Raw genomic sequence first — 11,872 nt, 5'->3', positions numbered from 1 at the left:
GTGTTGTATAATCTAATCGATTCGGCTCCGGGACCCAAACCTTCTTAGGGATTGTAAGATATACACTAACTCGATCCCATCACAACAATAATTGCTTGCTTATAATTGAGAACATGTTTGTATGATCAACTCCCATGATTTCCTTATGAACCCATGATATCCTAGCATTTTTAGTCATTTGTTTACATCCTTCCTTTAATTGCTTGTTTTCCACCATTGCTTTCATTAGACTAGAATCTTCAACCCATTACAATTGTGACAACCCCAAGCACAACCATAATTATATTGAACAATTTGAGTACCCTACGTCCCATGGATCAACCTCGACTTAACCACTAACTACTTGTTTGTTGAGAATTATAAATGTGTTTGATTGAGAGCCCCAACGACACTCTCATCAAAACGGCGCCGTTGCCGGGGACGGTGTTGTGTATTTGAATTGTTCTTTTGTCTAGTTTTTGTTGTGCTTCTTTTTCTTGAGTTTTATTGTACTTGTTTTATTTCATTTGATCAACATGTCTACATTCACCTTTTGGCAACATAAAAATGAGTCTTTTGATAAGTACATTGCTAGATTTGAAGATTATATGACTCGTGCTTGGAATCATGGTTTTACTCTTTCAAATTATGAAGCATGTTGTGTTGTTTATAACGGCTTGAACCTTGAAACCCGCAACTTGGCATTTCACTTGAGTGGTGGTAGGATATGTGAGATGAGTTGTGAGGAATTTTGGGAATTTGTTAAGTTCACGACCATCCAATGTCTCAAGCAAACTATACATGACATATTTGAAAGTGCCAAGGAAGGTATGGAAGCGATAAAAACCACATTTCAAAAATTCATTGAGGAAAACTATGATGAAAATGAGATTTGTGAGAATGAGAAACCTTCCTATAACCTTGAGCCAACCCACTATGTTCACAAATTTGCCTCTCCTTGGGAAGATGGTATGATAGATGAAGAGAGTGATGATGAGGAGGAGTACATTCTTGATTTTGAAACCAATGCTTGGATACCGTCACCTTACTCTTCTTGTGTACCAATGAACCAAACTTCCATGGAATTTGATGTTAATGGGCAAAGTGAGAGTGATATGGATGTGAGCTTGAGTGAAAACTCACCCTTTGAGGATGACATATTAGAGGGAGACAATTGTGTTGAACTTGGTGAGCCTTGTTATGACAACCCCTTTGATAATGGTCCTTGTTGGGATGAGGAATATGATGAGGACATTTAGGAACCCCAAATAGACACCCTTAAAATCACCTTAGATGATAATGAGAGTACTTACATTAAAAGTGGTAATTTTGACTATTTGGAGGAGAAGTTGAGTGAATTGCCAACCAACTACCCATTTCATGTTCCTACCATCCATCACATCGTGTATGATTTTTGTCATAGCATTCTTGACATGCTTGTTCGGTCTTTTACTTGGGAATTATTTCATTGCATAATCTTGTGTTGCACCCAAGATGATATGAGATATGCACTTGTTCTTTTGCTAGAATCGATCCCCAAATCAACAGATTAATTTTAAGTTTTTTGTGTTTTTCCGATGAGAGGAGGCAAGAATTGGAAAGAATTAGGTCAAAAAATAAACTCCCCTCTCCCTTATAACCGTGTATTAGGGAGGATTGGGTGTTTTTTTCTTTTAATTTTCGGCCCAATATCCGAAAATAATATAGATTAAAAATCCTTGTTTTCGGTTATTCCAAAAATGTATAAAATGTATAAATTGTCATCTAGTGAGGATCGAACCCATAACCTCTTGGTTTGAGTCCCCTTACTATTACCACTATGACACATTCATCTTGTTGATTAAATATAACCGATTACATTTTAATTACGAATTAACATATTAATTCGTCCAAGCTAACATCATATACATTAATTAAATATAACTTATTATATTCAATTTACTTGTGATTAATTCGTCTCAACTAATATTATTTAATCTTCATTAAATAATTGTCTCATCAACACATTGACTAACTGTTTAGTCATATAAGGCATCAATGTGATTACATATCCATAACCACATCTCTCAAACACATCCTATAGGTGTGACCTTTAGGGACCAGTTGATCACCGCCATCTGTATGATAATAACGTCAAACTCTCTAGCAAGCCAACCGTTATTAGGTAATCGTTAATCAACTGATTAAAATACGAAGTATACCCTTGTGAACCTGTAAGAGATTTACAAATGTTATCACACTAATTTGTGGAGGACACAAGCTCCAACAAACTCCCACTTGTCCTCCCAAGTGTATGTGCGATAACCGATTCTCATATCCTAAAATTTCTCCCACTCAATGTAAAACAATTTGCAAATCCGTATTCACAAAGGTCGTATTTTACAAGCGATCATTATCAAGAGTGGTTTCCCTGACTAGAGAGTAACTTAACTGATAAACGAATCATCATTCGAGCATGGCCATGCATTTCAGTTACAACTCCTCGAGTGGCCCTGAGAAATAACTATACCTGATAAGGGTTGGATATTTTCTTCAACTCGAATCCTACAGATGTAAGCACAGTATGAAATGACCCAGAAAAAATCTACTTAGCCTCCAGTTACGGCAGACCGTGAGAAAGAAACCAAAGTCACCCAAAAACTGCCTTAATCTCAAGAGACAAACGATAGTCAAAAGAATCAACTCTAGGAACACAATGGATGTCCTATCCACGACCTGGCACCGAATGTTTTTAAACATTTAGGACTTCATTACGTTGTCACAAAAATTTGTCCTACAAGGTATCGTTATAATCTCGCATCTGTGATCGATCAGTCAACCGATTGACTTATGGCTCGTTGAACCCACCATCAATCGACTGCACAATATAATAGCCAGAGTTATCAGCTCATTAAGGCGATTACGGACCAAACAAAATATAATGTAATTCAGTTCACTTTGTGGCGTTCAATGTTGTCAGTACAATCCACATGAAAAACAAAATATTATAATAAAACGATGAAGTTATAAATAGTATATGAAAAAGATAATGTATCAAATCCATAATCAACTACTACAACTCAGGAACACGTTTAATTCCCATGGAAATAGCGTGCCCTACATGCTTATCATAATTCAACAATTCAGTAGTAGAATCTGCTACAACACTCTGTCTGGAACTCTTCCAGCTGACCTCAGCACCATTAAGAGTGAAGATGAACCCGGACTAAGATTTTGAATCATCTTGGTCCGTTTGGAAGCTAGCATCTGCGTAACCGATTGCGCATAGCTTAGTATCGCCTCCATAAGTCAATACCCTATCCTTAGTCCTCTGTAGGTACATGGATTCTTTTGGTACCGACTCGTCATACTCAATGCATATGCCACGTCTGGACATGTGCATATCATGGCATACATGATCGATTCTATTGCAGATGCATAAGGAACACGACTCATGCGCTCAATCCCTTCAAGCGTCGTGGGTGACTGAGACTTGCTCAACTGCATCCCAGACGTCATTGGAAGGTTCCCCTTCTTGGTGTTGGTCATGCTGAACTTCTCAAGAATCTTATCCAAATAAGACTCCTGACTAAGTGATAAAGTCCGTCGTGATCTATCTCGGTAGATACAGATTCCCAAAATGCGTTGTGCCTCACCCAGATCTTTCATCTGGAAATGGTTCTTCAACCATCCTTTAACCGAAGATAGGAAAGGAATGTCATTCCCAATCAAGAGTATGTCATCGACATACAATATCAAGAATACAATCTTGCTCCCACTCGACTTGATATATAAGCATGGTTCCTCGACCGATCGAGTGAAACCATACTCTTTTATCACCTGGTCGAAACGATGATTCCAACTCCGAGAAGCTTGCTTAAGTCCATAAATGGAACGCTTAAGCTTGCATACTTTCTTAGGATGTTCAGGATCTATGAAATCTTCGGGTTGCACCATGTACAACTCTTCCTCCGAATAACCGTTTAAGAAGGCGGTTTTCACATCCATTTGTCAAATTTCATAGTCATGAAAAGCGGCAATCGCTAAGATTATCCGAATGGAACGTAGCATGACTACAGGTGCAAAAATCTCATCATAATGCAATCCGTGCACATGAGTGAAACCTTTTGCCACAAGTCGTGCCTTATAGGTATCTGGTTGCGCGTCTACAGAATGCTTTATTTTGTAAAGCCATTTGCACTGTAGAGGTTTTACCTTATTAGGTAAATCAACTAGATCCCATACGTTATTCTCATACATGGAGTCCATCTCGGATTGCATGGCTTCGAGCCATAGTTTTGAGTCGGAACAGGTCATAGCACCTTTATAGGTAGCGGGTTCATTACTTTCTAGGAGTAAAACGTCATTCTCCTCGACCATACCAATGTATCTGTCCGGAGGATTAGAGACTCTACCCGACCTCCTAGGTTACTCAGGAATATTAACCGTGTCATCAGTTGGAGGAACAACTTCCTCCATCCGTTCCTCGGTTGTTGGTTCTGGAATCTCCGACAGCTCGAAGGTTCTATTACTCGTCTTATTCTCGAGAAATTCTTTCTCTAAGAACGTCGCACTAGCCGCAACAAAAACTCGATGTTCGGTAGGCGAATAGAAGTAATGACCAATGTTCCTTTTGGATAACCTATAAAGTATGTCTTGACCGATCGCAGGCCGAGCTTATCCTCGTGTCTCCACTTGACATAAGCCTCGCAGCCCCAAACCCGAATAAAGGACAAGTTAGGGACCGTTCCCTTCCACATTTCATATGGAGTCTTGTCGTGACTTTAGTCGGACTTCGGTTAAGTATAAGAGCAGCTGACAAAAGAGCAAAACCCCATAATGAATCAGGCACTACTGTGTGACTCATCATGGATCGAACCATATCAAGTAAGGTTCGATTTCTCCGTTCGGGCACACCATTTAATTGAGGTGTTCCAGGTGGAGTTAACTGCAAGACAATTCCACAGTCTTTAAGGTGTTGATCAAACTCATTTGAAAGATATTCGCCACCCCGATCTGAACGGAGTGCTTTAACCTTTCTACCCAGTTGGTTCTGAACCCTGTTCTGGTATTCCTTGAATTTCTCAAAGGACTCACTTTTATGCTTCATTAAGTAGACATATCCGTATCTACTTAAATCATCCGTGAAAGTGATAAAATAACTATAGCCATGTAATACTCCGTATTTATATGTCTTGGGGTACTCTATCGAGTAGCCCTTACTCTGTCGAGTAAGAGTAAGTTGCGAAATAAAATAGTTTCTGACCTGTTGGGTACTCGATCGAGTAGCTGGGGTACTCGATCGAGTAAGAGGGTACTCGATCGAGTACCTTGAGTACTCGATCGAGTGTCCGGTTTTACGGGGAGTTTTCTCGGGTTTTGTTAATTATGCGATTAAGGTATTTAAACATAATCGTCATTGTTTTAAATCACTTTTACAAAACCTAAAACCCTGTTTAAGAGAGAAAGCAGCCAGTTCATCTTCCTAATCGCATTCTTAGCAATTCCCGGAGTTCAGACGGTCAGTTCGTGTCGTAGTTCGTATCGTTGAGTTCCTTGCATCGAGGGTAAGCTTTTATTATAATTTTTATAATGTTTTGCTAAGTTTGGTTAAACCCTAATTTAGGGATTGGGGGTTTTTGTGCGTAGTATGTGATGTATAGCCTATATGTGTTATATGATAGGAGGAGGATTCGTAGAAGAGGCGTTTTGATACAGCTGTAGATACCGTCTGCTTGTTGTGCTTTCCAGGTAGGATTTCCTACTCAGTATTAGTCCCATAATGGGATATTGGTGATGTGTTGTAGCTAGTTGTTTGATGTGATGATTGTGTTGTGTTTGTGGTTGTGATTCTTTGTTGATGGTTCTCGAGATGCGTTCTCGGTGAGTGGGGTCACTTGCGGGAGTGACTTCACGCCCTAGTTTCGCCCTTCGTGGAACCCGCCACGGAAGGGGATGTGCACATTAATGGGACGGGGTTGTCGCTCGTATGATGAGCGGGGCTTAGGTGGGAACGGCTGCGGTCCCCCATGGCGGTAGGCTGGTCCGGTGGACGGTCGGTATTGAGATGATGGGAGTTGGTGGTGTGTGTGTGTGTGTGTGATTCATTTGTCTGTTTATCTTATTATTGTTATCTATATTGATTGTGTGATTAGTCGACCCGGTGTTGTTTTGTAAACTGCGGTGATCCATTCGGGGATGGTGAGCGAGATATTGAGCGAGTATTGAGATCGATCTTGGGATAGCTGGGATGCCACGACATGACGATAGGAGTCTTCATTTGTAGCCTTAGTTTATTTACTTTTGATTAGACAGTCATTTGAGAATATTGTATCGTACTTTGGTTTGGTTCTGAGGATTGTATTTATTCATTAAACCATTTATAATAAATGTTGTTTCTGTTTTGTCTATTTGATTATCATACCTCGGGCGACCGAGATGGTAACGTCTTCATACCTGAGTGGTCCTGGTAAGGCACTTGGAGTATGGGGGTGTTACAAATGGTATCAGAGCGACGATCCTAAAACCTGTAACCAATGAACATAATGAACATAGGGAGTCAATTAAAATGAACCCGGGGTAAAAGTTGTAGGAGCTAGTGCAAAGGCTTGGGAGACGTCCTAAAGTCGCGGGGGTCGCCCTACAACTTTGAACCGGTCACAGGGGGGAAGTTTTTGTCGTATGTGTGTTTGGTTAACTTGTTTACAAATGTGATGGATGTGTTGATTGTTGGATGTTCGAATTGGAAGTTGAGGAGATGAAAGAAAAGTGATGTTATATATATATAGAAATTGTTGATGAAATGATAGCATGTTGAATGTTTTACAACGTGGCAATTAATAGCATGATTGTTATGATATAATGTGATTTATAAAGTTAGCATGTTAGTATATGACGTAATATGCGGGTAACTCTTACGTATTAGTGTTACTCGATCGAGTGAGACTGACTCGATCGGGTGGGTTTTTGGCGATTTTGAGTCCAGAATCGAGTTTTGGGGCACTCGATCGAGTAACTAGGGGTACTCGATCGAGTAGGGGGTCACTCGATCGAGTAGCCTAGATACTCGATCGAGTAGGTAAGAGATCGGAAGGTCCTGTTTGGTTCGGAGTTTGGGTACTCGATCGAGTACGTGGGGGCACTCGATCGAGTAGCCCGTTACTCGATCGAGTGTGTTTGGGAACTCGATCGAGTGGGTTCTGGGCATCGTGATTACGTGTTTTGGGGTTTAGTACGTGTGTTTATGTTTACCCTTTCTTATATAGCTTCAAGATGCCGCCCAAGAGAACTGCTTTGTACGCGAGAGCTGAGCTTATGACCGTGGATGACATCGTTAAGATGTTAGAGCACCAGGACGCTCTTACTGAGACCCTGAAGAGAGTGAATGAGGACAAGGATAAGAGTAAGAGTAAGGAGAAGGAGGTTGATCATTCTAAAATCAGCCTCTATATTGCGAGGTTTAACCCGAAAGAGTACAAGGGAGTTGGGGAACCTAATGCTTGATAGTTGGTGAGAGAGATGGAGAACATCTTAGACTTGGTTCATTGTCCGATGAGATGAGGGTGGAACAGCTGCGTTCTATCCGAGGGAGGGCGAGGCAAGTGGTGGGATTCGGTGAAGGTGAGTGCTAAGGAGATATACACCAACCAAGGCTTACCTGCTATACCTTGGGAGGAGTTTCGTAAAATTTGTGAGGAAGGAGTTAAACCGGAGCATGTAAGGAGTAAGTTGAGGGAAGAGTTTGATAAGTTTAAGATGACCATTTTGAGATGTCGGTAGCAGAGTACTACGAGACGGTTCAATGAGAAGTCCAGGTATCCGAGGATATGGGTTTGAGTGAGGAGAACCTGGCATTGAGATTTGAAAGAGGGTTGACTACCACGATTATGGATAAGTTACCCGTGGGGATCCTTACCGATGTTAAGGAAGCTTATGAGAGGGTGGAAGAAGAGCCGAGAGGTTGGTGGAGATGGCTCGGGAGAGGTCGGGTGGTGAGAAGAGGAAGTCCGAGAGCGAGGGTGGTGGCCAATCGAATCACAAGAAAGGCAACCACAATCAGTCTAAGGGATTTTCTGCTGGGTCTGGGTTTAGTGCTGGGGCTTCCTTTGGGCGTGGCCGTGGGAGTGTGAGTAATAGTTGGGGAGTAACCTGCTTTGGTTGTGGTAGTGTAGGCCACAAGTGACATGAGTGCACGAGCGCACCGGGATCTTTCGAGAGACACGCACGAGCTTCGCGAGCAACGGACCGGGTGGATCATGGCCAAACCGGGGAAGTCAGAGCTACCAGAGTGGAGGCAACCGCAATGGCGGTAATTCTTATCAGAAGACACCGACGAACAACAACAACAATCAAGGGTCGGGTGCTAAGCCAACCGCATCACCAAAGACTCTTGTCCGGGGAGGTGGGCGGAAGACCGATGGCAAGTTGTTCATGATGGAGAAGAAGGCGGTGAGGAAGATGCGCACGTTATCACCGGTACATTCCTTGTTAATGGTATTCCTACGTTTGTTTTGTTTGATTCGGGGCTTCTCGGTCGTTTGTGTCTTGAGTCATGTTAAACGAGTTGGGTTTGAGAGTATATGAGTCTGTTAGTGAGCAAGTTTTCATACCTTCGGGTGAGTCTGTATCGTGTGGGAGATTGTTTAGAGATGTATCTTTGATAGTTGGGCAAGTCGATTTCCCTGTAGACTTGCTAGAGTTTCCTTTTAATGGTTTTGAGATGATAGTTGGGATGGATTGGTTAGGAAAGTATAAAGCTAAGATAGACTGTCATCAAAAGAAAGTATCCTTACGAGGTCCTAAGGGCGTTAGTGTGTCTTATCGTGGGTTTCTAGTCAAACCCAAAGTTAAGTTGATTGCAGCTGTCACCTTGAAGTCTTATCTGAGGAAGGGATGTCCATTGATCTTGTTTCATGTGAGAGATGACCGGATAGAGAGTCCGACAGTTGATGAGATACCAGTGGTGGGAGAGTTTGCAGATGTTTTTCCAGAGGAGATTCCGGGGTTGCCACCGAAGAGAGAGATAGATTTCACCGTAGAGTTGAAGCCAGGGACGGGGCCAATCTCTAAGGCACCGTACCGTATGGGTCCTAAGGAGATGGAGGAGCTTAGGAAGCAGTTGGATGATCTGATAGAGAAGGGATACATTAGACCAAGTGTATCGCCTTGGGGAGCACCAGTTCTTTTCGTGAAGAAGAAAGATGGGAGTTTGAGGCTATGCATAGATTACAGGGAGCTGAACCGTGTGACGATAAAGAACAAGTATCCTTTGCCAAGGATAGATGACTGTTTGATCGGTGAGCGGTGCAAAGATCTTTTCTAAGATTGATTTGAGGTCGGGGTACCATCGGTGAAGATTAGAGAGGTGGACATACCAAAGACGACTTTCACGTCAAGGTATGGCCACTATGAGTATGTGGTGATGCCGTTTGGGTTGTCTAATGCGCCGGCAGTGTTTATGGATTTGATGAATAGAATCTTCAGACAGTTCTTGGACCAGTTTGTGGTGGTGTTTATTGATGACATCTTAGTCTACTCTAAGACTAAGGAAGAGCATGAGGAGCATCTGAGGATCGTGTTGCAGACTTTGAGGGATCATGAGTTGTATGCTAAGCTGTCCAAGTGTGAGTTCTGGTTAGAGAAAGTTGCTTTTCTGGGGCATGTAATCTCTAAAGATGGGGTAGCTGTGGATCCGGCGAAGATTGAGGCAGTGACAAAGTGGGAAGCAGAAGAATGTCGCCGAGGTTAGAAGTTTCTTGGGTTTAGTTTGGATACTACTGAGACGGTTCGTGAAAGATTTCTCCAAGATAGCTAGACCGATGACAGCGTTGATGAGGAAAGAGAACAAGTTTCGTTGGGATGAGAGTTGTGAGACGGCGTTCCAAACATTAAAGGAGCGTTTGACCACGGCTCTCCCGTCCTCGCATTACTGAAGGGAGCGAGAATTTCGAGGTTTATACGGATGCCTCGAAGAATGGGTTGGGATGTGTGTTGATGCAGAATGGTAAAGTGATTGCCTATGCTTCTAGGCAGTTGAAGCCTTATGAGGAGAACTACCCTACTCATGATCTGGAGTTAGGTGCAGTGGTGTTTGCTCTCAAGATTTGGAGGCATTACCTTTATGGAGCAATCTTTAAGGTATTTTCTGATCACAAGAGTCTTAAGTACATCTTCACGCAGAAGGAGTTGAACATGAGACAGAGGAGGTGGATGGAGTTGATTGGCGACTATGACATGGAAATCATCTACCATGAAGGGAAGGCCAACGTTGTAGCTGATGCTTTGAGTAGGAAGAGTGTACATTCCTTGTGTACAGCTCTATCTTTGATGAGGCTGAGGGATGAGGTAGCAAGCTTTGGGATACATATGATGCAGAAAAGAGATGCCATGGGTGATATGACAGTACAGCTTGAGTTTTATGATGATATTCGGGATAAATAGGCTTTGGATCCTAAGATAGTGGAGTGGAGAGCTGGAGTAGAGAAAGGAACAGTGTCCCGGTTTTCTATTCATACAGATGGTAGTTTGAGGTTTGATGGTAGGTGGTGTGTTCCTAATGATGAGGAGTTGAAAAAGACGATCATGACAGAAGCGCATTGCACACCATATTCAGTTCATCCAGGTGGAGACAAGCTATACAAGGATTTGAAGAAAACGTTTTGGTGGCCTGGGATGAAGAAAGAGACAGCTGAGTTTGTGTCCCGTTGTTTGACATGCCAAAGAGTTAAAGGGGAACAGAGAAGACCACAAGGTAAGATTCAGTCTTTAGAGGTGCCTGAGTGGAAGTGGGAATCCATTTCCATGGATTTCATTGTGGGTTTGCCTAAGAGTCAACAAGGTAACAACATGATTTGGGTGATAGTGGATCGTCGACCAAGTCATCTCACTTTGTTCCAATGAAAGATACATGGACTAAGGCACAATCGGCTATGGCCTATCGAAAGAACGTGCTTAAGTTACATGGAGTCCCTAAGGATATAGTGTCGACGAGAGATGCGAGGTTTATATCAAGGTTTTGGAAGGAGTTGCGGGGAATCGTTGGGAACAGACTTTGAAGATGAGTACAAAGACATTTCATCCTGCGACAGACGGACATGACGAGAGAACAATCAAGACTCTTGAGGATATGTTGCGAGCTTGTGTGATGGATTTTGGTGGTAGGTGGGAGCAGAGGTTGGACTTGATAGAATTTTCTTACAACAACGGCTATCACACCAAAGTATAGGTATGGCACCGTTTGAGGCTTTGTATGGGAGGAGGTGTAGGAGTCCAATCTGTTGGGACGATAGTCTTTGAGGCAAAGTGGTTTTAGGACCAGAGATGGTGCATGAGATGGTGGAACAGATTAAGATGATCAGGGAACGGATGAGAGCAGCCCAGGATCGACAAAAGAGTTATGCAGATCTACATCGTCGGGACATAGAGTTTCAAGTTGGGGACAAGGTTCTTCTGAAAGTGTCTCCGATGCGTGGAGTTATGAGATTTGGGAAGAAAGGTAAGTTAAGTCAGAAGTTTATAGGGCCTTATGAGATCTTAGAGCGAGTTGGGGAAGTTGCTTATCGTTTGGCTTTTTACCGGCGTTGGAGAGAGTGCATAATGTGTTTCATGTATCCCAGTGCGGAAGTATGTGAGTGACCCGTCACATGTGTTGGAGGCAGAGAGCTTAGAGCTAGATGAGTCTTTATCATATCTGGAGGTGCCTAAGCAGATTCTAGACCGAAAGGTTAGAAAGACCAGGAGTGGTGAGACAGTTTTGCTTAAGATCCTTTGGTCTAACCACGAGACCGAGGAAGCTACATGGGAGGCAGAGGATATCATGAAAGAGCGTTACCCTTTCCTTTTTGATCAGGTATGTATGGTTACGGGGACGTAACCTTGTTTCTTTTAGGGGGGTAGGAGATGATCGCGAGCAGTT

Source organism: Silene latifolia, chromosome 1, assembly GCF_048544455.1.
Source record: "Silene latifolia isolate original U9 population chromosome 1, ASM4854445v1, whole genome shotgun sequence".
NCBI classification, from domain to species: domain Eukaryota; kingdom Viridiplantae; phylum Streptophyta; class Magnoliopsida; order Caryophyllales; family Caryophyllaceae; genus Silene; species Silene latifolia.
This window is presented reverse-complemented; position numbering follows the sequence as displayed.